Source organism: Cherax quadricarinatus, chromosome 23, assembly GCF_038502225.1.
Source record: "Cherax quadricarinatus isolate ZL_2023a chromosome 23, ASM3850222v1, whole genome shotgun sequence".
Taxonomy (NCBI): Eukaryota; Metazoa; Arthropoda; class Malacostraca; order Decapoda; family Parastacidae; genus Cherax; species Cherax quadricarinatus.
This window is the reverse complement of record NC_091314.1, coordinates 8671299-8699256: the sequence shown is the minus strand read 5'-3', so window position 1 is coordinate 8699256 and position 27958 is coordinate 8671299. Positions and strand designations below refer to the sequence as shown.

At 40.8% G+C, this 27958-nt stretch overlaps 1 protein-coding gene across 3 annotated transcripts in view; it reads left to right on the top strand.

Moving 5' to 3' along the window:
* The first annotated feature begins 7220 nt into the window (after positions 1 to 7220).
* Positions 7221 to 27958, top strand: part of LOC128685786 (guanine nucleotide exchange factor for Rab-3A) — a 226125-nt gene continuing 205387 nt past the window's right edge. For all 3 annotated transcript variants that reach the window (XM_070087858.1, XM_053772441.2, XM_053772438.2), the window contains exon 1: positions 7221 to 7400. The gene's annotated coding sequence lies outside the window, so the exon portion shown is untranslated. The remainder of the gene's footprint in view (positions 7401 to 27958) is intronic.

The window sequence follows — 27958 nt, the reverse complement described above, 5'->3', positions numbered from 1 at the left end:
CAGTAGTCCACTAACACCCAGGTACCTACTTGCTTGCTAGGTGAACGGGACAGCAGGTGTAAGGAAACATCTGGTTCGAAAATGAGAATAATTTTGAGCAAGTAACATTGTCTCGAGGCAGCCCTGGTCACTATAGCTGACAAGGCGGCCAAGAATTCCAGATTTTTTTTTTTTTGCATAAATTAATTGTGCCCCACCTGACGCTACACGAACAAGTGAGTCACGCACCGGCACCTGACTTTACCGGATCTCACCCCGTCAAATTTACCTGGTTTCTGTCCGTGTTTTTTTCTTTCATGCTCTCATAATAAAAATCCTAAGTGTTGCATATTTGCCCATTGCTAAAGTTTTTGACACTGATATGCCTATAACTTATTACTATTATTTGTGTTGGTTCTCTAAAGTCCATCTGTGGTCATTCTATCATGCAGGAGGAGCCGCGTGTGTATGGTGTATCCAACAAAACAACGAGACTCTTGGATGTCACTACCGCCCAGTTCCAGCTGGCATACAAGAATCACTATCAGGTTAAATAAATCACCACGCTAATGTAACCTGTTTAGTAGCTTTTACAAGACACAACTTGTAAACCCCGACAACACTCCAGTGATCTGCATGTACAGGCTCGAATTCCAGTGGTCATACAGCGTCTGAGAGATGGGAGGTAATCTGGTTCAATCCAAAAAAGAGGACGTTTTAATTCCTTGGCTCAGGAGCCCTTCGTCAGCACCAATATTAAGTAGGGATGTGATGTATAGACTAAGAGAGAGCTTATTAAGTTTACAAGGCCCAACCAAGACTTTAACACATTCCCCTCGTGCATAAAGGGACATAATAATATTACGATAATAATAATAATAATAATAATAATAATAATAATAATAATAATAATAATAATAATAATAATAATAATAATAATAATAATAATAATAATAATAATAATAATAATAATAATAATGTTAATAATAAATTAATAATAATAATAATAATACATAAGGATGATAGTAATTAATATAATAACAGTAATGATAATAATATTAATATAATACTAATGATAATAATAGTAATAATAATAATAATAATAATAATAATAATAATAATAATAATAATAATAATAATAATAATAATAATAATAATAATAATAATAATAATAATAATAATAATAATAATAATAATAATAATAATGACGTTAATAATAAATTAATAATAATAATAATACATAAGGATAATAATACAATTAATATAATAGATCGACACCATGCCTAACCCTTCTAGGGTAGGGTAGGTGCCTGAGCCCGAGCCTTTAGCTCACAAGACTGTCATTCCCATTTGCCCCCTTGGGGCGGGGATGGCAGACCAGAGAGGCCTAGCTTGTGGCTAGGCCTGGGGACAGTTGGTCCCAAAGATGAGGAGGTACTTGTGCCTCCTCCCATGGGAGACTTCGGTCTCAGACACTCCCTAAAGAGGGAGCCAAGGCCGGGCCACCACTTGGAAAAGGCCCGGGCCGGGAGAATACCGGCTAATCTTTAACTAACTAATATAATAACAATAATGATAAAAATATTAATATAATAATAATGATAATAATAGTAACAATAATAATAATAATAATAATAATAATAATAATAATAATAATAATAATAATAATAATAATAATAATAAATTAATAATAATAATAATACATAAGGATGATAGTAATTAATATAATAACAATAATGATAATAATAGTAATAATAATAATAATAATAATAATAATAATAATAATAATAATAATAATAATAATAATAATAATAATAATAATAATAATAATAACAATAATAATAATAATAATAATAATAATAATAATAATAATAATAATAATACAGAAGACGTAACAACAGTTAGCATTATAATATTTTTTACAAAGTAAGATCAGTTCACGTTATCGAGTTTGCTGTCCACTCACTGATTTTCTTATTATATTACTTTGTGTATCCTTCCGACAGCTACCGTGTTTTTGTTGTTCCTTAAAATTATACTGCCGAGGAAGGGGCAGTCGTTGAAAGTCTCCACACATATTGGTGTCGATGTCTCGAAACGGATCAATGCCACTTTTTTCCCCGTGAAGAATCTGGGACGCATTTGCATTTTTTCACCGGTTTTCTCATCTATTAAACAAATTATGAGTCTAACAGTGACACTCTGTGTTCTTGCATTCAAGTGACATATTGCTGAATACCCTCTTGATATCACCACGGATTCGTCTAGTACAACAACCAGGGCATCGAATATTTTAGCCGTCGTGCAAGGATTTTAAATGTCACAGAGCACGAACCCAGGTTCTATATCTAGTATATCTTACATTCTAAGTCGTACAGTGACGTTGTCACCGCTTTTGACTTCCCGTTATTCGAAGTGATTGTGGCATAATCGTTCCACTTTAGCCCGAGTTCTTGTGGGCATCAGGATCAACATATCACCAACCTTACACGAGCCTTGCTCTACCCTCCCGGTAACCGTTGTGCCTTTGGTGGAACAACCTGTTATTGGGATTCTTAGTGGCCCGCTGATCATCCTTACCACTCGAGGCAAATTATCCAGATGTTCGAGTAGCGTTGGCCCCTCATACCATTAACAAGCCCTAGACATTTTCTGAACATTCTCTCCTGTTAAACCGGAGCATGGGATAAACATTATGTTAACGTCAGCTTTCAACCCAATTTTTTTGCACTCTTCTGACACCTCATTTTTACAAAAGTTGAAACGGTCCTGACTCCACTATGTAGTGCTATCATCCATCTTATTGATTAGCATAACAATATGCGTAATACCAACTGTTTTTATTATCCTTAGAACTTCTCCTGTTTGTCCCCCTCGCTAAAACCCGGCTTCGAACTCGCCCTACCGGGCAGAAATGACCAAAATTGCAACATCGGCTTAATATACTCCCTGAATCATCCGTGGAATCAGTGACATGTGTCCCGGGGCGTCGAGAATCGTGTATTTTTTTTCCATAGTTTAGAAAAATCCTTTTCCAATGTTCATTGTGGTTCCTTTTAGCCGTTCCTCGGGAGTGGTATCAAGGGCCCATGAAAGAAACCACGATTCGCGATTGATCTTTTTGGCTTCTCTTCGGTACTTTTCTAGCGTAAATCTGCTGACGTTATTGGTTAAGTACAATATTTAACCTCCAATTGTGGATTTGCCAGAATCAACATGTCCAAGGAAGATGAGATTCACCTTTTCCTTTTCTAGGGTTGGATTATATGGTGGTTTCTCACTATTATCTTTATTAGATAATGCGAAACCGTCAGTGACAAATTGGGAGTCGCCCTCACTAGGAGACTCCCCTTCGCCCTTACTAGGAGACTCCTCTTCGCCCTTACTAGGCGACTAGTCCTCGCTCTTACTAGGAGACTGCCCTTCGTCCTCACTAGGCGACTCCTCTTCGTCCTCACTAGGCGACTCCTCCTCCTCCTCACTAGGCGACTCCTCCTCCTCCTCACTAGGCGACTCCTCCTCCTCACTAGGCGACTCCTCCTCGCCCTCACTAGGCGACTCCTTTTCGCCCTCACTAGGCGACTCCTCTTCGCCATAAGGAGACTCCTCGCCCTCTTACGGAGATCTGTCGATGTACTCAGTAGTCCAGAACTTTCGTCCTGCTGTATACATTACTCTGAAAAATACGTGTACCAATGCAACTAGCGCCACCTTATCAAACTAGAGCAGCATTGAAAGAAAACCGCGTTAACTCGCGTGAAGATTCCTTCTCGCGAGTTCCTATAAATCCTCCTAGGCCATACGGACTTTTAAGTAAGTTCTGTAAGCCGTGACGAATGGACCGACTAGGGGCCAGTCACTTTACTAGAACCCCGTTGGGGTGTCACAGGCCCCAGCACCTGGAGGGGCGTTGTAAACGCGCTCAATCCAACTTTACGTTTTACTCAGCTAGTGCCTGTAGTCTGAGCAAACAGTCTCCAGCTGATTGTCCAGCCAACTTTGAACCTTGATAACACTCACGGACAAAGACAAAATAACGTATAGGATTATTCCTATTGTAGTTAAGTTCTTGCTTGTCGTTCTTCCGTTTGTCATTTTCATGCTTCTTATATACGGAGTCAAACGATAAACACTAACACTAGTATCCAGTAACCGTAGTCTCAATTACTTATTTAATAGAACATTTGAAGTAAAATAGTTATCTTGGATTTATTATTATTATTATTATTATTATTATTATTATTATTATTATTATTATTATTATTATTATTATTATTATTAAAGATTCGCCGGTATTCTCCCGGCCTGGGACTTTTCCAAGTGGTGGCCCGGCCTTGGCTCCCTTTTTTAGGGAGTGTCTGAGACCTAAGTCTCCCATGGGAGGACCAACTGTCCCCAGGCCTAGCCACAAGCTAGGCCTCTCTGGTCTGCCATCCCCGCCCCAAGGGGCCTAATGGGAATGGCAGGCTTGTGAGCTGTAATCTCGGGGTCAGGCACCTACCCTACCCTAGAAGGGCTGGGGATTGTGTCGATGTGTTATCTTGGATGTGCGCTTCTAGTAACACTTTACAACTCTCTAGGAAATGAGTGGGTTTAATATATATATATATATATATATATATATATATATATATATATATATATATATATATATATATATATATATATATATATATATATATATATATTTACATATATATAAGATAAAGAATCACACACAAAGTGGGAGTTGTCACAGCTGCTCTTTGCTGATGCCACTGTGCTCTTGGGAGATTCTGAAGAGAAGTTGCAGAGATTGGTGGATGAATTTGGTAGGGTGTGCAAAAGAAGAAAATTAAAGGTGAATACAGGAAAGAGTAAGGTTATGAGGATAACAAAAAGATTAGGTGATGAAAGATTGGATATCAGATTGGAGGGAGAGAGTATGGAGGAGGTGAACGTATTCAGATATTTGGGAGTGGACGTGTCAGCGGATGGGTCTATGAAAGATGAGGTGAATCATAGAACTGATGAGGGAAAAAGACTGAGTGGTGCACTTAGGAGTCTGTGGAGACAAAGAACTTTGTCCTTGGAGGCAAAGAGGGGAATGTATGAGAGTATAGTTTTACCAACGCTCTTATATGGATGTGAAGCGTGGGTGATGAATGTTGCAGCGAGGAGAAGGCTGGAGGCAGTGGAGATGTCATGTCTGAGGGCAATGTGTGGTGTGAATATAATGCAGAGAATTCGTAGTTTGGAAGTTAGGAGGAGGTGCGGGATTACCAAAACTGTTGTCCAGAGGGCTGAGGAAGGGTTGTTGAGGTGGTTCGGACATGTAGAGAGAATGGAGCGAAACAGAGTGACTTCAAGAGTGTATCAGTCTGTAGTGGAAGGAAGGCGGGGTAGGGGTCGGCCTAGGAAAGGTTGGAGGGAGGGGGTAAAGGAGGTTTTGTGTGCGAGGGGCTTGGACTTCCAGCAGGCATGCGTGAGCGTGTTTGATAGGAGTGAATGGAGACAAATGGTTTTTAATACTTGACGTGCTGTTGGAGTGTGAGGAAAGTAACATTTATGAAGGGATTCAGGGAAACCGGCAGGCCGGACTTGAGTCCTGGAGATGGGAAGTACAGTGCCTGCACTCTGAAGGAGGGGTGTTAATGTTGCAGTTTAAAAACTGTAGTGTAAAGCACCCTTCTGGCAAGACAGTGATGGAGTGAATGATGGTGAAAGTTTTTCTTTTTCGGGCCACCCTGCCTTGGTGGGAATCGGCCAGTGTGATAATAAAAAAAATAATATATATATACATTATATATTTATATATATATATATATATACATATATACATATATATACATATATACATATATATATATATATATATATATATATATATATATATATATATATATATATATATATATATATATATATATATATATATATATATATAATAAAATAATATTGATTCTAATATTGGTAATAATAATAATAATAATAATAATAATAATAATAATAATAATAATAATGATCAAAGTAATAATAATAACAATAATAATACTTTTTGTAATTGTTTAGCCACAGTAGATGCAGCACTTGTTGAGTTCAGTATGGTGTGGTGATAGTGTAAGGTGAATTATTTTGCAGTGATGGTGACAGATGTGGTGTATAGTAATGACAGATATATCGTATATAATGAAGATGACACGTTTATTGTGAGCAGTGATGATGACAGGTATAATATAGTGTAGCGATGGAGACATATATACTGTCCACCGTTGACGACAGATGTAGTACAGGGTTAGTGATGTGATATGTATATAGTGTCTAGTAATGGTGACAAGTGTAGTGTAGTGAGTAGTGATGTGACAAGTGTAGAATAGTGTCTAGTGATAGTGGCAGGAATATAGTGTACTTATAAGTTTATAGTGTGGAGTGCTTACGACAAGTGTGGCGTAGTTATGTAGTAATTGTGACGTTTAAAGTATAGTGTGTAGTGATGTTGACAAGTGTATTATAATGAGCAGTGATGTGGTGACAGGTATATAGTGTAGTGATAGTGACAGGGGTAGTATAGTCTGGTGATGGTGACAGTTATATAGTTTCTGGTGACTGTGACAGATATATACTATCTATCGATGGTGATATATTCTAGTAACGGTGTAATGTCTACTGATGGTGACAGGTTTATAGTGTAGTATAGTGTCTTGAATGATGACGCAAACGTAAACATTCCTATGGCTGGCCCCGGCCACAGTAGTGCTGCTTCTGCTGCTGCTGCTGCTGCTGCTGCTGCTGCTGCTGCTGCTGCTGCTGCTGCTGCTGCAGCGGCGGCGGCGGCGGCGGCGGCAAGTAAGTTTATTCAGGTATACACAAATGCAGTTACATAGAATTATCATACATAGCAGCATATGTGTAGAGAACCTAGGATAACCCAAAAAAGTCAGACAACAGCAGCAGCAGCAGCAGCAGCAGCAGCTGCAGCAGCAATGCTGCAGCAGCAGCAGCAGCAGCGGCAGCGGCAGCAGCAGCAGCAGCAGCAGCAGCAGCGGCAGCAGCGGCAGCAGCAGCAGCAGCAGCAGCAGCAGCAGCAGCAGCAGCAACAGCAGCAGCAGCAGCAGCAGCAGCAGCAGCAGCAGCAGCAGCAGCAGCAGCAGCAGCAGCAGCAGCAGCAGCAGCAGCAGCAGCAGCAGCAGCAGCAGCAGCAGCAGCAGCAGCACTACTGTGGTCGGGGCCAGCCATAGGAATGTTTACGTTTGGGTCTGGGTGCAGTCAGTACTGAGCTAGACGTTGGTGGTAGAGGGTGTGTGCTCTCGCTCTCTGTGATATATTCCCTTTAATCCTATTCCTAACTGGTGTTTCTTGTGCCTGGATAATTTTCACACACACTGTCAAATAGCATTTCGTAGCGCGTTTGCTATATATACATATACTTCGTCTTTTGTAAGGTAAGTCCCATTTGTTTGGATTGAGTCGAATTTAGTGAAATTTATTTGGGTCTTGTAACGTCAATTATAAGTTGTATAGAACAGGTTTGTTGTATTTCACAGTTACCAGCTTTCTAATGTATATCAGCTTGATATATTCTCACTCTCAGGGGAGTGTAGTCATCTTGCTTTGATTTATTTATGTGCTTTTTTTTAGGAATACAAAAATGTATCGGTGTACGGGAGAATTTCTCTTTGGTAGCTTTCACATTACTTTCTCAGGAATTCCAACAACGTGAATGTGTATCGATGTTAAACATAAACCACCAACTACGGCAATGTATGGAATAAGGAAAAACAAAAGTGCAAAGCAAACTTTTTTATATTGTGATACCGTTATGCTGTTTAGATTATTATTATTATAATCAAGGGGGAAGCGCTAAACCCAGAGGATTATACAGCGCCTGGGGGGGGATGTGGAAGGCATTCAGGCTTAATTTGGGAAACTGGAGTACAGATCCAATTCCCTAAATCAAGAGCCCCTCACCAACATCAAGGAACCTTCCTTGAGGGGTGCTGTGTTTAGAGCTTTTATCAAGTCAGCCTGATAAAGCTCCATTAGAAATGTTAAGTAAAATCCTATTCAGCACCTGTGTCTTCTCTTCATTACTGTCAGCAGTACGCTTTTGTAACCAGTGTATTTATATGCATTTTAATAATAATAATAATAATAATAATAATAATAATAATAATAATAATAATAATAATAATTGCAACACTTGGTTGTGGAAATTGTTTACTTTGGTTTTATGGGCCTAGTCAAAATTTCAGTAGCCAAAACAACAAAAGCCGTTTTGTTTTAAAGGATGCCATTAATCAGCTTTGGCACCAGCCAGGTTATTGAATGTTTACCCCCTCCCGCCCCAAAAGCAAGAATTACAGAACACTTTAGTACGTGCGGCCAGCAGTAACAGCCTAGTTGATCAGGCCCTGATCCATCGGGAGGCCTGGTCATGGACCGGGCCGCGGGGGCGTTGATCCCCGGAATAACCTCCAGGTAACCTCCAGGTCTATTGGCCCATGTTAGGTAGGTCAAGCTCACAGCCAAATACATCCATTCATATACTTGACTAACGTATAGTTAACGCTACCCAAAGTTCTCGCCCCAATGTATGCTACAACTCTGTTTATATACGCAGAGTTTAGCCTAATTCTTGTCTTAAAGACTGAAGATATTTCTAAAGTTATTGAGCAATTGAATTACGGACTTGATGGAAACTAAATGATGAGAAATTGAATATTTTAACTCCTCAGTATACCTTGGTTCTTCATACCACTGCCATTATCCTTAAGTTACCTTCTGTAGGCTAGCGTTTCAGAAACTTTTAAACATTTTACCATTAAATTAATGCATTTATTCGAAAATGAAGTACGGTTTATGAGCTTAAATAACATAGCAATAAGGCCTACTAGCCCATGATTGGAATTAGCTTGAAATACCACAACAGTAGGCCTACTTACCCTTGATTAGACAACTGTTCATCATATCAGCTCTCCGTAGTTTTAGTTGTTTGTTTAGGATTGTTATCCGCTGTACAAGTAATTGCAGAACATAAGAAAACCGCATTTCAGCTTTATTGAATGCATTTAGGCATTATAGATATATGAAAGTGCTATTTTATGACGACTTAAGACATCTCTCTGGAGGATATAAATATCCACAATTCCCCAGATTCTAGATCCCCACAACTCCTCAGGAGGATTTAAATCCAAGCAGCTTCTCAGGAGGATTTAAATATCTAAAATTCTACTGGGCTTTATATACCTAAAATTCCTCAGGATGATTAGAATCTCTGCAATCCCACATGAAGACTAAAACACCAACTATTTAAAGAAGCGAGGCTAATTAAACCAGAAGAGTTGAGATTGGTAGTAAGGTTCCAGCCACCACATGGTAGAAGGCGGTGGGTAGCGGAAGCTTGTACAAGGTCATTCATTCCTTTGTTACAGGTGCCCAGACACGCTTTTTCTTCTTAACACTATGCCTTGTATACATGTTATTTCTTCGTGTGTACCTGCAGAACTTGTTATTCCTTGTACACAAACTACCTGCTATTCCTTGTGTATGCCTCCGCTACCAGTTACTCCGCGTATACCTGCATTACCTGTTACACCTTGTGTGTACCTACACAGTTTTACACACACACACACACACACACACACACACACACACACACACACACACACACACACACACACACACACACACACACACACACACACACACACACACACGAGTGTGTGTGTGTTTTGCCGAATAAGCCAAACCGGTGAGTTAGATCTAAAAAGCAAGGGTGTTTTGTGCCGAATAAGCAGAGTGAAAAAAATTTATGCCATAAATCTACGAAAATCAATCTGAAAATGAAAAAAAAAATATCATTTACTTTAGGTAATACTAAATTAATTTAAAGTGATCTGTAGTGTACTTAGTAGAATTAATACTAAATTAATTTAAACTGATCAGTGATGAACAAATTACATTAGGGTGGACAAGGTTTCTAAGTTAGGTTTGGTCAAAAAATAAACATTTATAGCATGGTTTCCATCTATATCAGTCTCCTCTTGCATGTTCTGACCACACAAGTGATACTATATCAGTGCACCACGCTGACCGATCTTACCCCTAGGGTAAGATCGGTTAGCAGGATTCGAACCCACGATTGTAAGATGGCATAGTTCTAGTGAGGTGCTGTCTAACTCAAAATACTCTGAAGGAGGCCTGTTAAAAACTGACATTGTGGGCCAGTAAGCCTCATAAAACGTTACTATTATAAATAGGCTTCCCACAGTGTGTTTTGAGTTAGGTGACACCTCATTGAGGGACTTGTTACCTGCTCTAAGTGAGGTATCACCTCAGTGTTTAACATATAAAATGTGCTTCTCTTGCCTCTCCCTCCAATTCCTCTGAAGATATGTGTAAGAATACGAAAATGCAGAGATGTTTTTTTTCTATTTTCACTGGTATTTTTGTATATATGCTCTTTCTTCCTCTCCCCCTCCCTCTTTCATAACAAATAAAAACTTACAATCTTTTAACAATTACTCTGAGTAAAATATAGTTGTTAACATGATAGGTATCCTAGTCAGTGTACCGTACCATCACACCACATACGCAAAAAAGCTGATTTCCCCAGATGCAAATATACTCCTGGAGGTTACCTGGAGGTTATTCCGGGGATCAACGCCCCCGCGGCGCGGTCCACGACCAGGCCTCCCGATGGATCACGGCCTGATCAACTAGGCTGTTACTGCTGGCCGCACGCAGTCCAGCGTACGAGCCACAGCCCGGCTGATCCGGCACTGACTTTAGGTATCTGTCCAGCTCTCTCTTGAAGGCAGCCAGGGGTTTATTGGCAATTCCCTTAATGCTTGATGGGAATACTCGCAGTATTCTATAATACAAAACAGTAAGGTATATGAATATCACATTGTGTACATAATTCATTTATTTAGACAGCCAAGCTGAGACGTTTAGCTACATTAACATACGTTTGTATGTCTATAGTATACCTGTAAGTTATCATACTTATCAATGAAAAGTGTGACCCCTCCTGCGTGGGTAGATAACTGCTCGCTTGTTTCCCTACACTCGCATCTCATGATGTATGACCCATCCCATGCTGTAACTCGACCCCTGCGACCCAAAATAGGCGAGTACATCCCATGATAACAGTGCTCCACACATTGTAGCGTCTTTGTGAACACTAGCTATCTAAAACAGATTGATCTGGTAAGAATAATTACACTTCCTGGGCCGACCATCAGGCGTTACACATGGCTAACTAAATAAAGTTAGTTTATACACATTTGCCTCCAATTTATAGTGTCCCATCATTTTGTTAAGTTATGCAACGCTAAAGGATTCTGCACACCCTGTCTAAGAACATAATACATATAGGAATTTCTTAAAGTCCTCAAGCATAAGGATAGTAAAGGTAGGGAAAGATGGACAAAATCAGTGTTAAACACCAGGTAAATGTGCAGCATGATCCCACTAATTTAATTACACCGGACTTGCTGAATATAAAAATAAAGGCGTAGAGTTACAAAATAATGCGCTGTAACACTTCCTCTTACCCCCTACTCTCCCTCTTCTCTCATCCTTACCCTTACTCTCGCCCCCGCCTCATCCTGTTTTTTACTCATTCTCCCCCTTACTCTTGAATTCTCTTTTTGCCTTTTCACACCCTCTCTTCTCTGCCGTTATTTTCGCTCTCTTCTCACGCTCTTGCTTTGCGCACTCGTAACGTTGCGCTCTTGTTGTGTCATTTCATGTGAATGTGGAATGAGAGTTTAAGATTGTGTAGACGCTGGTGCCGGTAGAGCATGATATATAAGCTGGGGTTAGACCCCCTGGGAGAAGTGTTTGTTTACCTCAAGGTCAAGGTGGTGTGCTTAGTCCGGCTCCTCAGAGAGGGCGGCAGCAGCGGCTTACTTCATTCCGGTATGTTTACGCTTGTGTGGACACCGGCAGCATCTGTAGCCTGGGGGGTGGGGACGGGGTGAAGCTGCTAGTTTATTTAGCTGGATAAATAATAGTATGAGATATACTGATACGATTGTTGAGACAAATCTGATGTGAGATATACTGATACGATTATCGAGACAAATGTGGGAATTCTTCATTGGCGAGTTTTCGCCCACACAGTGGGCTGTGTCATGTTTGTGGTTTCGTAACGCCCACTGTTTGGGTGCAACTTGTTATTTAATTGCCGTCTCTTTGTCACTTAATTTAGCTGTAGATATGCACTAAAAATGTATATCAGTGTAATACACTGACGTGTGTATCGATGTAATACTCTGAAAGATTTATATTCCATAGTATATCAAGGTAGTGGCCGGGTCTAGGACAAGGCCACGAGGGAGATGACCCCTAGAGTCAACTACAGGTAGCGCTGGGAACAATTAGCGTCTGTCAGTCACAATCTATTAATTGTCTTGTGCAGGCATGTGACCGATAACAAGTGGAATTCCATAAGTATACGTCAGTACAATATGCATATATTCGATAAATGGTGAAATCTCACGATTATACGTCAGAGGTCTAACTTGCACAGGTATATGACCGATAAATGGTGGAATACCATATTTAAGCATCAGTGGATTTTTTGGTGATATCTGGTTTGCATTGTTACGAATCTCATCAGGATAACTTACTGAAAAAGTGCGCATTTATAGGGAACGGTGGGGAGGTGCATTAATGATTCAAGGAATTGTAACTATCCCTTGGATGTTAATATTACATATAGATGGAGTGCATGCTAAGAAAATACCTCCTTTCAGGGGGGTAGAGGGGCAAAGGGTTCTTGATTCAAGGGATTCAAGAGGTTTCCTCCCATTTCTTGGCTCAAGCCTTATAACCTGTATCCCTCCAGTTCCGTAGGTGTTGCACGACTCTTATAGGTTTAGCTCATCTAGGTTAATTAAATAATATAGGTAATTACTCTCATATTAATGTTATATAGTGTTGCTCATAACGTTTTATTCGTCAGTTATTTTTCAGCTCTCTTTATCTCGTGCTTTACATATTTTGAACATTAACACATTTTTTCTTTAGAAGATTTTGCATATAAACCAGGATTTGCTTCCCATGACGTTGAATTTTACAACTTTCTCTAGACTTAAAATCAGTGTTTTTTTTTCACTTAGCAAACACTGAAACAGTCTGAAGATTGCATTGCTTACTGTATATCACTGTTCCGTAACAACACTTGAATGTTTATTCTAACCAGATATAAACATTCTTACCAAGATTCACAATAAACATCCGGGTTCAAGGGTGCTTTTCCATGGTTTGTGGCGAGCCTCTCTCTTCATGAAGATGGCCCAGATTCGTTCAAGTTACGTATATTGCTTGTAGGACGATGTAGTAAATTATATTAGTGGTATATAAAACTAACAACTAGATAAATAACACATGTGCAACACTTGGGTAGCAGCAGTAAACATACCCAATCCCTGTACATGTGTCTTATTCGTATACGATGTAGTGTGTGGAGAGGAGAATAATACAAGAAAAAAGGAATACCGAAGTTTATAATCCCATATATATATATATATATATATATATATATATATATATATATATATATATATATATATATATATATATATATATATATATATATATTATTATCACACTGGCCGATTCCCACCAAGGCAGGGTGGCCCGAAAAAGAAAAACTTTCACCATCATTCACTCCATCACTGTCTTGCCAGAAGGGTGCTTTACACTACAGTTTTTAAACTGCAACATTAACACCCCTCCTTCAGAGTGCAGGCACTGTACTTCCCATCTCCAGGACTCAAGTCCGGCCTGCCGGTTTCCTTGAACCCCTTCATAAATGTTACTTTGCTCACACTCCAACAGCACGTCAAGTATTAAAAACCATTTATCTCCCTCCCTCCAACCTTTCCTAGGCCGACCCCTACCCCGCCTTCCTTCCACTACAGACTGATACACTCTTGAAGTCACTCTGTTTCGCTCCATTCTCTTTACATGTCCGAATCACCTCAACAACAATTCCTCAGCCCTCTGGACAACAGTTTTGGTAATCCCGCACCTCCTCCTAACTTCCAAACTACGAATTCTCTGCATTATATTCACACCACACATTGCCCTCAGACATGACATCTCCACTGCCTCCAGCCTTCTCCTCGCTGCAACATTCATCACCCATGCTTCACACCCATATAAGAGCGTTGGTAAAACTATACTCTCATACATCCCCCTCTTTGCCTCCAAGGACAGAGTTCTTTGTCTCCACAGACTCCTAAGTGCACCACTCACCCTTTTCCCCTCATCAATTCTATGATTCACCTCATCTTTCATAGACCCATCCGCTGACACGTCCACTCCCAAATATCTGAATACATTCACCTCCTCCATACTCTCTTCCTCCAATCTGATATCCAATCTTTCATCACCTAATCTTTTTGTTATCCTTAATTTTCTTCTTTTGCACACCCTACCAAATTCATCCACCAATCTCTGCAACTTCTTTTCAGAATCTCCCAAGAGCACAGTGTCATCAGCAAAGAGCAACTGTGACAACTCCCACTTTGTGTGATTCTTTATCTTTTAACTCCACGTCTCTTGCCAAGACCCTCGCATTTACTTCTCTTACAACCCCATCTATAAATATATTAAACAACCACGGTGACATCACACATCCTTGTCTAAGGCCTACTTTTACTGGGAAATAATTTCCCTCTTTCCTACATACTCTAACTTGAGCCTCACTATCCTCGTAAAAACTCTTCACTGCTTTCAGTAGCCTACCTCCTACACCATACACCTGCAACATCTGCCACATTGGCCCCCTATCAACCCTGTCATACGCCTTTTCCAAATCCATAAATGCCACAAAGACCTCTTTAGCCTTATGTAAATACTGTTCACTTATATGTTTCACTGTAAACACCTGGTTCACACACCCCCTACCTTTCCTAAAGCCTCCTTGTTCATCTGCTATCCTGTTCTCCGTCTTACTCTTAATTCTTTCAATAATAACTCTACCATACACTTTACCAGGTAGACTTATCCCCCTATAATTTTTGCACTCTCTTTTGTCCCCTTTGCCTTTATACAAAGGAACTATGCATGCTCTCTGCCAATCCCTAGGTACCTTACCCTCTTCCATACATTTATTAAATAATTGCACCAACCACTCCAAAACTATATCCCCACCTGCTTTTAACATTTCCATCTTTATCCCATCAATCCCGGCTCCCTTACCCCCTTTCATTTTACCTACTGCCTCGCGAACTTCCCCCACACTCACAACTGGCTCTTCCTCACTCCTACAAGATATTATTCCTCCTTGCCCTATACACGAAATCACAGCTTCCCTATCTTCATCAACATTTAACAATTCCTCGAAATATTCCCTCCATCTTCCCTCTAACACTCCATTTAATAACTCTCCTATTTTTAACTGACAAATCCATTTGTTCTCTAGGCTTCCTTAACTTGTTAATCTCACTCCAAAACTTTTTCTTATTTTCAACAAAATTTGTTGATAACATCTCACCCACTCTCTCATTTGCTCTCTTTTTACATTGCTTCACCACTCTCTTAACCTCTCTCTTTTTCTCCATATACTCTTCCCTCCTTGCATCACTTCTACTTTGTAAAAACTTCTCATATGCTAACTTTTTCTCCCTTACTACTCTCTTTACATCATCATTCCAGCAATCGCTCCTCTTCCCTCCCGCACCCACTTTCCTGTAACCACAAACTTCTGCTGAACACTCTAACACTACATTTTTAAACCTACCCCATACCTCTTCGACCCCATTGCCTATGCTCTCATTAGCCCATCTATCCTTCAATAGCTGTTTATATCTTACCCTAACTGCCTCCTCTTTTAGTTTATAAACCTTCACCTCTCTCTTCCCTGATGCTTCTATTCTCCTTGTATCCCATCTACCTTTTACTCTCAGTGTAGCTACAACTAGAAAGTGATCTGATATATCTGTGGCCCCTCTATAAACATGTACATCCTGAAGTCTACTCAACAGTTTTATGTACCAATACATAATCCAACAAACTACTGTCATTTCGCCCTACATCATATCTTGTATACTTATTTATCCTCTTTTTCTTAAAATATGTATTACCTATAACTAAACCCCTTTCTATACAAAGTTCAATCAAAAGGCTCCCATTATCATTTACACCTGGCACCCCAAACTTACCTACCACACCCTCTCTAAAAGTTTCTCCTACTTTAGCATTTAGGTCCCCTACCACAATTACTCTCTCACTTGGTTCAAAGGCTCCTATACATTCACTTAACATCTCCCAAAATCTCTCTCTCTCCTCTACATTCCTCTCTTCTCCAGGTGCATACACGCTTATTATGACCCACTTTTCGCATCCAACCTTTACTTTAATCCACATAACTCTTGAATTTACACATTCATATTCTCTTTTCTCCTTCCATAACTGATCCTTCAACATTACTGCTACCCCTTCCTTTGCTCTAACTCTCTCAGATACTCCAGATTTAATCCCATTTATTTCCCCCCACCGAAACTCCCCTACCCCCTTCAGCTTTGTTTCACTTAGGGCCAGGACATCCAACTTCTTTTCATACATAACATCAGCAATCATCTGTTTCTTGTCATCCGCACTACATCCACGCACATTCAAGCATCCCAGTTTTATTAAATTTTTCTTCTCTCTTTTAGTAAATGTCTACAGGAGAAGGGGTTGCTAGCCCATTGCTCCCGGCATTTTAGTCGCCTCATACGACACGCATGGCTTACGGAGGAAAGATTCTTTTCCACTTCCCCATTGACAATAGAAGAAATAAAGAAGAACAAGAGCTATTTAGAAAAAGGAGAAAAACCTAGATGTATGTATGTATGTATGTATATATATATATATATATATATATATATATATATATATATATATATATATATATATATATATATATTTTACTAATAGGAATATTTTATTACATAATATGGTACAGAAGATTTAAGAGATACATTATTGATATAAAGGTGGCATATACGGTACATGTTGTTACGTGTGTATCACCGATTATAAGGCGAAAATCTCATCCAGCTCCTCAGAGCTGGGGCGTGTGCCCAAAATACAGCAGGCATTACCCCTTTGAACAGCCGCACTGAGCCGCTGGAACAGAAAACTAGCTGCCCTGGGATCCCTAGTTACCCTGATGAGTCTTTTTCCCAGCTCCTTAAGGAATTTAGATGCACTCTTTCCCCATGAGCCAAGGGTCTCTGAGCCTATACCTGGAGTTTACCTGGAGAGAGTTTCGGGGGTCAACGCCCCCGCGGCCCGGTCTGTGACCAGGCCTCCTGGTGGATCAGCCCCTGATCAACCAGGCTGTTGCTGCTGGCTGCACGCAAACCAACGTACGAGCCACAGCCCGGCTGATCAGGAACTGACTTTAGGTGCTTGTCCAGTGCCAGCTTGAAGACTGCCAGGGGTCTGTTGGTAATCCCCCTTATGTGTGCTGGGAGGCAGTTGAACAGTCTCGGGCCCCTGGGAACAAACATATAATGATGGGCAAGTTCTCCATATTTTCTAGACTTTTGGGACTCCCTGAAGCTGGCAGCTGCCCCTCCTTCCTCCCTGGTGTATTGGAGATAGGTATCAGCCAAGGTAGATGCACATGTATAGTCCCACACCACCTGCTTCCCATCTGTCCAGGCTTGAAGGGTGATACCATCTGGACGCTTCTGGCTGCCATCAGATCTGCATAGTTGGGGTGGCTCCCTTACTGCTGGGCATCCAGCTGTTGTGAGGCTCCTCTTGATAATGTTATTAACCTCCTCATGTCTCGCAATCTTTCCCTCGGATTTACGGCACACAAGACCATGGTACCCGAATCGGTCTGCTGCTTCACTGCCACAAATACACCTGTGTTCGGCGAGAATAGGGGCGGCAAGTCGAAGGGCAACACCGATGCGGATGGTCTGTGGGTCGAGACGTGTGCCAAGGCTGGAGTTGGGAACAGCCAACAGAAAGTCACCAGCATGAGGGGCTCTCACTGCCAGGAGGCGGGCTCTATCCTTCCCTGACACACTCTGAAGCATTGTTGAGGCAATATTTTCCACTATTGGACCATCCCAGTGCGATTGTTTGTAGTTGTTGGGGGGAGCAGGTCTGGCTCCAGAGCCCGTTAGATTATCCCAGATCATTGCTCCGTCAATGAATTTTTGGTCCTGGACTCCTATCTTGTCCCTAAGATGTTCAGGGAGAATCGCTGCTACAAGCTCTCTGGATGCAATACACGAGGACAGAAAAGCAGGTAACGCAATCTGTGATGACTTGCGGACACCAATGCCTCCTAGTCTGACTGGAAGTGTAGCTTGGTTCCACTGCCCGTCTTCTAGAGTAAGGTTAAGTACTTTCGTAAAAATCTGCCTCAGAATACTGTCATATTCGTGCAGTATAGGGTTATCATATGAAGGTGCACATCTTAGGAAATATGTCAACCTGGGCAGACTCAAGCACTTTGTGAGAAGGTGGCATCGTGGGTGTCCAGATTGCCTATTCGTTGTTCCATCCTCCTTAACTCTTCCAATTTCTTCCTGAGAATTGTGTCAATGGCATTGCTTCCCAGAGGTGCTCCTAGCAAGACACTATTTGTGGGGGCAATGACTGCTGCTCCTGGTAGTTTTGATCTCACTGCATTTATCACTTGTTGACTGACTGAGATGATTTCACATTTGGATGGATTCAGGATGAGACCCATTTCCTGTCCCCGTGTCATTACCTGTGTAAGGTCATGTAGGAGGGACTCTTTTGTACCTGCTAGTGTGCCATCATCTAGGAACCATTTGTTTAGCTCGCTGGTCAGTCTGACTGATTTCCCGAACTGCTATACAGAAGAGAAATGGTGCAAGAGGATCTCCTTGTTGGACACCCTCCGATGATGTAATTTCATGCTCTCCAAAGAGAAGCATTGATTCCTTGCTATACCCGGCTGAAACAAAAGGGAAGAGACCAGGGAAATGTTCTTGTACTGCTGCTAATACCACGTCTCTTTTCAGGAGATTGAACGCATTCTTGAAATCTAATTTTACCACTGCATTGTCCTCAGGCAGGTTGTTGATATACGCCCTTGTTGCATGAACCGCTGCTTCACTTCCTTGAGAGACCCCAAAGCCAAGCTGGTTTGGTTGAAGCATCATGGCTGCCTGTGCACGAATACTTCGGACAGCAGCTTTGGACATATATATATATATATATATATATATATATATATATATATATATATATATATATATATATATATATATATATATATATACATGTGCGTGTCTGTGAAGTGTGACCAAAGTGTAAGTAGGAGTAGCAAGATATCCCTGTTATCTAGCGTGTTTATGAGACAGAAAAAGAAACCAGCAATCCTACCATCATGCAAAACAGTTACAGGTTTGTTTCACAGTCATTTGGCAGGACGGTAGTACTTCCCTGGGTGGTTGCTGTCTACCAACCTACTACCTATATATATATATATATATATATATATTTTTATTTTTTTATTTTTTTTTTATTATCACACCGGCCGATTCCCACCAAGGCAGGGTGGCCCGAAAAAGAAAAACTTTCACCATCATTCACTCCATCACTGTCTTGCCAGAAGGGTGCTTTACACTACAGTTTTTAAACTGCGACATTAACACCCCTCCTTCAGAGTGCAGGCACTGTACTTCCCATCTCCAGGACTCAAGTCCGGCCTGCCGGTTTCCCTGAATCCCTTCATAAATGTTACTTTGCTCACACTCCAACAGCACGTCAAGTATTAAAAACCATTTGTCTCCATTCACTCCTATCAAACACGCTCACGCATGCCTGCTGGAAGTCCAAGCCCCTCGCACACAAAACCTCCTTTACCCCCTCCCTCCAACCCTTCCTAGGCCGACCCCTACCCCGCCTTCCTTCCACTACAGACTGATACACTCTTGAAGTCATTCTGTTTCGCTCCATTCTCTCTACATGTCCGAACCACCTCAACAACCCTTCCTCAGCCCTCTGGACAACAGTTTTGGTAATCCCGCACCTCCTCCTAACTTCCAAACTACGAATTCTCTGCATTATATTCACACCACACATTGCCCTCAGACATGACATCTCCACTGCCTCCAGCCTTCTCCTCGCTGCAACATTCATCACCCACGCTTCACACCCATATAAAAGCGTTGGTAAAACTATACTCTCATACATTCCCCTCTTTGCCTCCAAGGACAAAGTTCTTTGTCTCCACAGACTCCTAAGTGCACCACTCACTCTTTTTCCCTCATCAATTCTATGATTCACCTCATCTTTCATAGACCCGTCCGCTGACACGTCCACTCCCAAATATCTGAATACATTCACCTCCTCCATACTCTCTCCCTCCAATCTGATATTCAATCTTTCATCACCTAATCTTTTTGTTATCCTCATAACCTTACTCTTTCCTGTATTCACCTTTAATTTTCTTCTTTTGCACACCCTACCAAATTCATCCACCAATCTCTGCAACTTCTCTTCAGAATCTCCCAAGAGCACAGTGTCATCAGCAAAGAGCAGCTGTGACAACTCCCACTTTGTGTGTGATTCTTTATCTTTTAACTCCACGCCTCTTGCCAAGACCCTCGTTTTGGAGTGAGATTAACAAGTTAAGAAAGCCTAGAGAACAAATGGATTTGTCAGTTAAAAATAGGAGAGGAGAGTTATTAAATGGAGAGTTAGAGGTATTGGGAAGATGGAAGGAATATTTTGAGGAATTGTTAAATGTTGATGAAGATAGGGAAGCTGTGATTTCGTGTATAGGGCAAGGAGGAATAACATCTTGTAGGAGTGAGGAAGAGCCAGTTGTGAGTGTGGGGGAAGTTCGTGAGGCAGTAGGTAAAATGAAAGGGGGTAAGGCAGCCGGGATTGATGGGATAAAGATAGAAATGTTAAAAGCAGGTGGGGATATAGTTTTGGAGTGGTTGGTGCAATTATTTAATAAATGTATGGAAGAGGGTAAGGTACCTAGGGATTGGCAGAGAGCATGCATAGTTCCTTTGTATAAAGGCAAAGGGGATAAAAGAGAGTGCAAAAATTATAGGGGGATAAGTCTGTTGAGTGTACCTGGTAAAGTGTATGGTAGAGTTATAATTGAAAGAATTAAGAGTAAGACGGAGAATAGGATAGCAGATGAACAAGGAGGCTTTAGGAAAGGTAGGGGGTGTGTGGACCAGGTGTTTACAGTGAAACATATAAGTGAACAGTATTTAGATAAGGCTAAAGAGGTCTTTGTGGCATTTATGGATTTGGAAAAGGCGTATGACAGGGTGGATAGGGGGGCAATGTGGCAGATGTTGCAAGTGTATGGTGTAGGAGGTAGGTTACTGAAAGCAGTGAAGAGTTTTTACGAGGATAGTGAGGCTCAAGTTAGAGTATGTAGGAAAGAGGGAAATTTTTCCCAGTAAAAGTAGGCCTTAGACAAGGATGTGTGATGTCACCGTGGTTGTTTAATATATTTATATATATTAAATATATATATATATATATATTTATATATATTTAATATATATATTTATATATATATATAGACAGATAATATCCAGAGTGAAAACTAAGTATGCACACTTAACAGCTTTGTTCTTCTTCTTCTTATTATTATTATTATTATTATTATTATTATTATTATTATTATTATTATGAAGCTAGCACTAAACCCGTATGAACAGCTACTGCACCCCACTGATCTGTTGAGGTGGCGCCGGCTGTCTGCACGAAGCCTTACGACTCTTTTTAGAAACCCGATTAGAATATTTACTTTGTGCAGCTTCTCCGCCTTGATGGGTGAAGGCTTCTTGATCCACGGAATTTGAGTTTCGTGATTACCGCCCAGGCGTTGTATGGCCTCTACGCGTTTAATAGTTCCCTGAGTATAAAAATCATTCAGTGTGCTGGAGGCTTGAAAATCTTTATGTAATACCAGGTATTAATATTTTTATATTCGTGGGGAAGCGCTAAGCCATAAGGGTCCTCTTCTGTTCTGTGCCAAGATACCATTGTGTTGCAGTGTCTGTCAGACACTGCAACGTAAGGGTCCTACAGCGCCTGGGGGAGGGGAATGGGAATAATGAGGTTTGGCAGGGAAAAGTCGCCCCACTACCTTTGATCATGAATTATAATATCAAGGCATTTCTGTTAAAGGTACTGAGTACTAATTAAATTACGACTGGTGCATAATGAGGCTTGGTCACAGACCGGGCCGCGGGGGTATTGAACCCCGCACCCTCTCCAAGTATACTCCAGGTATGTAATACTAAACAGTTTCCTGTTTCGCCTGAAGGTGGTGGGTGGGTGAAGGTGATGGGGTGTGTTTTGTAGGTGGTAGGGGTTTAGAGGTAATGAAGTGTAAGCTGGAGGTGGTGGGGTGTGGAAATGGGTGGTTGGGTGAAGATGCTAGCGGTGTGGATGGGGGCGGGTTGAGTTCGGGGGGGGGGGAGATGTACACCAAGGTGGGAAGTTAAACAGCAATAATTTACATTTCAGGCAAGCGCCTGGCGGAATAATGCACCATTAATTGGTGTCTGGCAACTGGAAAGTAATGCCTGGGTTATTGACCCTTGTGTATGTCAGCATTACAATATGTGTGTTAGTATTACAGGGGGAGTACATGTTTTTAGCATATCTCCCTACATTGGGGAGGGGCTGCCTTCATCTTGACGAATGGCTCTTGATCCAAGGAATTCAAGGGAATGTATGGTATAAAATAGTGACAAATATGAAATACGACACGTGCGTAGTATTGGGATATTTGAGACAAATAACTCACATTTATTAGACGTTTCGGTCCGACTTGGATCATTCACCAGTCACACTGTTTATTATTCCAGCCACGGTATTGTCACTTTTTATTCTTTATGATAGTTTAATGAGGAAACGTTTCGCCACTAAAGACAAAAAGCCATTCGTGGCCAAACTTTGTCTCATTAAGATATCCTAATACTGCGCATGTCTCAATACATACAAAGAATTCAAGACATTTCCTCCTATCCTTGGATCATAACTGATTACCCCCACCCCTTCCATTCCCCCACCCTTTCCATTCCCATACCCTTTCCATTCCCCCACCCTTTCCATTCCCCGCCCCTTCCATTCCCCTACCCTTTCCATTCCCCACCCCTTCCATTCCCTCCACCCCTTCCATTACCCCCACCCCTTCCATTCCCCACCCCTTCTATTCCCCCACCCCCTTCCATTCCCCCACCCATTCCATTCCCCCACTCCTTCCATTCCATTGTAAGGTGTATATAATTTACTATTAATATAGATATATTTTTATATAGGTGAGTTTTTATCCTTCCTTCCTAATAATAATTAATATTTAATATATGAGTACATGCTGGCCCAAGGTTTGCTGTGTTTCAGTGTAATTTTATAAGCCCTAGACAGCAGTGTGAGCAGCCTTCTGGAGCCACGAACATTTTATTTAAGTTACGACATCAAAGTCGTAAGAGATACTTTTAGCACGTTTTTTATATCCCCTTTATTTACTTCTATTTTCCATGTGTAAACTTCAGTCATATCTCCCTTAATTCTGTGTCTTTTCAGAGAGCTCAAATTCAATGCCTTTTTACATTTATTGATCGGACTCATGTGCTTGGTATTGTAGTTGAATAGACGTGCCTGCATTTCCTTGTTAAATGTGTCTTGGTAAGGCGTACGTGTCGACGGCCTCGTCAACTAGAATTGCTGGTACACGCCAGACCCCTGACAGACCTCTCACCGCCGTCGAAAGTTCTAACCTCGCTGCTCTGCCTGAGACTCAGGCTGTTGCTGCAAGTGGTCCGTAGACTCGTGTAGCTATCAGTCTTATTATTAGGCTGCAAAGATAAGGGCTCGTGAGTTCATCGCCAGAACACGGATTAAAGGATGGTGAAATGTTGCGAAGGGTGACGTGCACTTTCCTGCGTGAATTGCAGGGCTTGCGTGAATTATGATAGTGGTGGTTCTGTATGTGGTGTTTCGTGTGTGGGTGGTGGTTCTTATGAGGGTGGTGTGTCTTACGTGATTAGTTGATTTTTTCTCTCTCTCTCTCTCTCTCTCTCTCTCTCTCTCTCTCTCTCTCTCTCTCTCTCTCTCTCTCTCTCTCTCTCTCTCTCTCTGTCTGTCTGTCTGTCTGTCTGTTTGTTTTTCGTGTATTGATGGTTTTTATTTCCTCTGTGGGTGATGGTGTTCCGTGCTAGAAGCAATGCTTTGGAGGTGTTGTCTAAGTTGAGTTGGGAGAAGTGGTGCACGGAATATCAGCTGCCTTACTAATGTACTAATTGGGGCTTCCTTCATCTCTCAGTCCACCCTTGCTGCAGTTCTTTCAAGTTTTCCCATGCAGTTCTTGAGTTTTATTCTGTAATACATACCATACACACTGCAAGTATTGTGTGTACTAAACAGTTTTGTAAATAAGAGCTGGACGAAATATTCGAGATGTAGCTCTGAGTTGTTATCTATGTTGTTTTACTTTCTATTGTATTTTTGTGACTGTTTTGTCAATGTATTTTGTCTTTAAATAAAATATATATTATAGGGGGTGGTAGGAGTAAATTCTCAAACAGCTTCAGGGAGAACCTTGAGTTTTCCCTGATGCAAGTTCATTCTTTTCTCTGAGGATGAGAGTTCCCAGGACAGTTCTAGAGGTGGTTGATATATATATATATATTATATATATATATAATATTATATATATATATTATATATATATAATATTATATATATATATATATTATATATATATATATATATATATATATATATATATATATATATATATATATATATATATATATATATATATATATATATATATATATATATATATATATATATATATATATATATATATATATATATATATATATATATATATATATATTTTTTTTTTTATTATCACACCGGCCGATTCCCACCAAGGCAGGGTGGCCCGAAAAAGAAAAACTTTCACCATCATTCACTCCATCACTGTCTTGCCAGAAGGGTGCTTTACACTACAGTTTTTAAACTGCAACATTAACACCCCTCCTTCAGAGTGCAGGCACTGTACTTCCCATCTCCAGGACTCAAGTCCGGCCTGCCGGTTTCCCTGAATCCCTTCATAAATGTTACTTTGCTCACACTCCAACAGCACGTCAAGTATTAAAAACCATTTGTCTCCATTCACTCCTATCAAACACGCTCACGCATGCCTGCTGGAAGTCCAAGCCCCTCGCACACAAAACCTCCTTTACCCCCTCCCTCCAACCCTTCCTAGGCCGACCCCTACCCCGCCTTCCTTCCACTACAGACTGATACACTCTTGAAGTCATTCTGTTTCGCTCCATTCTCTCTACATGTCCGAACCACCTCAACAACCCTTCCTCAGCCCTCTGGACAACAGTTTTGGTAATCCCGCACCTCCTCCTAACTTCCAAACTACGAATTCTCTGCATTATATTCACACCACACATTGCCCTCAGACATGACATCTCCACTGCCTCCAGCCTTCTCCTCGCTGCAACATTCATCACCCATGCTTCACACCCATATAAGAGCGTTGGTAAAACTATACTCTCATACATTCCCCTCTTTGCCTCCAAGGACAAAGTTCTTTGTCTCCACAGACTCCTAAGTGCACCACTCACTCTTTTTCCCTCATCAATTCTATGATTCACCTCATCTTTCATAGACCCATCCGCTGACACGTCCACTCCCAAATATCTGAATACGTTCACCTCCTCCATACTCTCTCCCTCCAATCTGATATTCAATCTTTCATCACCTAATCTTTTTGTTATCCTCATAACCTTACTCTTTCCTGTATTCACCTTTAATTTTCTTCTTTTGCACACCCTACCAAATTCATCCACCAATCTCTGCAACTTCTCTTCAGAATCTCCCAAGAGCACAGTGTCATCAGCAAAAAGCAGCTGTGACAACTCCCACTTTGTGTGTGATTCTTTATCTTTTAACTCCACGCCTCTTGCCAAGACCCTCGCATTTACTTCTCTTACAACCCCATCTATAAATATATTAAACAACCACGGTGACATCACACATCCTTGTCTAAGGCCTACTTTTACTGGGAAAAAATTTCCCTCTTTCCTACATACTCTAACTTGAGCCTCACTATCCTCATAAAAACTCTTCACTGCTTTCAGTAACCTACCTCCTACACCATACACTTGCAACATCTGCCACATTGCCCCCCTATCCACCCTGTCATACGCCTTTTCCAAATCCATAAATGCCACAAAGACCTCTTTAGCCTTATCTAAATACTGTTCACTTATATGTTTCACTGTAAACACCTGGTCCACACACCCCCTACCTTTCCTAAAGCCTCCTTGTTCATCTGCTATCCTGTTCTCCGTCTTACTCTTAATTCTTTCAATTATAACTCTACCATACACTTTACCAGGTACACTCAACAGACTTATCCCCCTATAATTTTTGCACTCTCTTTTATCCCCTTTGCCTTTATACAAAGGAACTATGCATGCTCTCTGCCAATCCCTAGGTACCTTACCCTCTTCCATACATTTATTAAATAATTGCACCAACCACTCCAAAACTATATCCCCACCTGCTTTTAACATTTCTATCTTTATCCCATCAATCCCGGCTGCCTTACCCCCTTTCATTTTACCTACTGCCTCACGAACTTCCCCCACACTCACAACTGGCTCTTCCTCACTCCTACAAGATGTTATTCCTCCTTGCCCTATACACGAAATCACAGCTTCCCTATCTTCATCAACATTTAACAATTCCTCAAAATATTCCTTCCATCTTCCCAATACCTCTAACTCTCCATTTAATAACTCTCCTCTCCTATTTTTAACTGACAAATCCATTTGTTCTCTAGGCTTTCTTAACTTGTTAATCTCACTCCAAAACTTTTTCTTATTTTCAACAAAATTTGTTGATAACATCTCACCCACTCTCTCATTTGCTCTCTTTTTACATTGCTTCACCACTCTCTTAACTTCTCTCTTTTTCTCCATATACTCTTCCCTCCTTGCATCACTTCTACTTTGTAAAAACTTCTCATATGCTAACTTTTTCTCCCTTACTACTCTCTTTACATCATCATTCCACCAATCGCTCCTCTTCCCTCCTGCACCCACTTTCCTGTAACCACAAACTTCTGCTGAACACTCTAACACTACATTTTTAAACCTACCCCATACCTCTTCGACCCCATTACCTATGCTCTCATTAGCCCATCTATCCTCCAATAGCTGTTTATATCTTACCCTAACTGCCTCCTCTTTTAGTTTATAAACCTTCACCTCTCTCTTCCCTGATGCTTCTATTCTCCTTGTATCCCATCTACCTTTTACTCTCAGTGTAGCTACAACTAGAAAGTGATCTGATATATCTGTGGCCCCTCTATAAACATGTACATCCTGAAGTCTACTCAACAGTCTTTTATCTACCAATACATAATCCAACAAACTACTGTCATTTCGCCCTACATCATATCGTGTATACTTATTTATCCTCTTTTTCTTAAAATATGTATTACCTATAACTAAACCCCTTTCTATACAAAGTTCAATCAAAGGGCTCCCATTATCATTTACACCTGGCACCCCAAACTTACCTACCACACCCTCTCTAAAAGTTTCTCCTACTTTAGCATTCAAGTCCCCTACCACAATTACTCTCTCACTTGGTTCAAAGGCTCCTATACATTCACTTAACATCTCCCAAAATCTCTCTCTCTCCTCTGCATTCCTCTCTTCTCCAGGTGCATACACGCTTATTATGACCCACTTCTCGCATCCAACCTTTACTTTAATCCACATAATTCTTGAATTTACACTTTCATATTCTCTTTTCTCCTTCCATAACTGATCATTTAACATTACTGCTACTCCTTCCTTTGCTCTAACTCTCTCAGATACTCCAGATTTAATCCCATTTATTTCCCCCCACTGAAACTCTCCTACCCCCTTCAGCTTTGTTTCGCTTAGGGCCAGGACATCCAACTTCTTTTCATTCATAACAT